Below are 1,646 nucleotides of genomic sequence, written 5' to 3'. Positions count from 1 at the left end.
AGATATTTTCAGCTCTGAGTACCAATTATATTTTTTAATTTCTATTTCACCATTAAAATAGTTTTTTTCTAAAACCCAAGACAACCTTTCTGTGTCTGGGTGAATCATTCCTCTGGAAACGGGTTTCACAAGCAGACGCATGGAAGCGAATTCATCTACCTCATGGGAAATAAGAATTTCTATTATTAATATGTCATAGAGCCATGATTCTTAGATTTCGATGTGCATCACATCACCTGGGAGCTTAGTGAAAACACAGGCACCTGGGCCCCACTTCAGATCTACCTGGTAACAATATAGGGGAATGGCCCTGGGGCTGTGTGTTTTCCAAAGTTCTTCATGCTCCTCCTCCACCTGCTCTATAATTTCGTTGTTCTTCCGTTTGAGACACACCCCCACCCAAAAGGATGTAGGAAAGAAGAATGGCTTAAGTGTTAGGATAGCCTCTGTGCCCAAGTTCTTTATTCATTTATTTATAAACATTTATTGCTCACCTATTTACTATGTACACAGAATGGTGCTAGGTTGGGGGCTAACACAGATGATTCAAACACAAGTCCTGCCCTGAAGCTGCTCACAATTTAGGACAAGTAGCTCTGATGATGTCTATTTACAATTCAGAAATCTTTGGTGCTAGAGAGTACTGCAGGTGGTGTGGGCGGGTGGTCAAGAGAGGGTTAATAGGAAAGGAATGTTTGAGCAGTTTTGTAAGAAGAGTGACTGTTTTCCAGCAGATGGGGGAGGGAGAAAGGGAATTCTAGTGAGAACTGCCAATGCCTAGGTTAAGGGATTGAAAGATGGGCGAGTTAACAACATTTCAGATCCCTTTCTGTGGCTGAATCACAGTAAGGAGTGTGTAAGAGGAGGAAAGCCTGGGGAAAGGGTTCACTGGCCTAAGAAGAATAGATTAAAAACACACACACACACAATAGTAGGGGGTTATTGACAAGAAAGTAGATTGTGTGCATGAGAAATTAGTGTTTCAAAATTGGTTACTGGAATTTTGGTGTTAATTTATTATTAATTAACATTGTCCCCATACACTACAGCAGAAGTCCGTGGCCCTTAAGAACAGGGCCTCACAGCAGGAGGTGAGCTGTGGGCAGAGGGGGAAGCTTCATCTGTACTCCCCAGCACTGGCATCACTACCTCAGCTCCACCTCAGATTCTCAGGCATCAGATTATCATAGGAGCACTGGTCCCTGGTGCCAGAGAGGCTGGGTACCTCTGCACTGCAGTACTCCCCCCAGCCCCTCTTTCTGATCTCATCTAGGGATTCTTAACACACTCTTTCAGCTGCAAGCTCTTTCTCCTTTCTTCTTTATTGTCATCTTTTATATTTCTCTCATGCTATATATCTGAAACATTGCTCGAACCTACAGTTCCAACATTACTCCTATAATGTTTAAACCGTCTTATTAGAATTTATATGTTTGCTTCCTTTAAATGTTAATTTTAAGTTAAGCAGCAATGCCAAATGAAGCTCCAGTAATGAGATGGAAAATGCTGATTGTCTTTTAACAATTAGACTGACCTAGGAATGTGACTCAGATTTTTAAAAAGTTGTCATTTCTTTTTAATATCAGGAAAACTTAATAAAGCTCTCTCTAGATTTTTAACCTAATGGCCATCAGAGTCAATCTTAT

Source organism: Pteropus vampyrus, unplaced genomic scaffold, assembly GCF_000151845.1.
Source record: "Pteropus vampyrus isolate Shadow unplaced genomic scaffold, Pvam_2.0 Scaffold273, whole genome shotgun sequence".
Classification (NCBI taxonomy): Eukaryota; Metazoa; Chordata; class Mammalia; order Chiroptera; family Pteropodidae; genus Pteropus; species Pteropus vampyrus.
Note: the sequence above shows the minus strand (reverse complement) of the source record.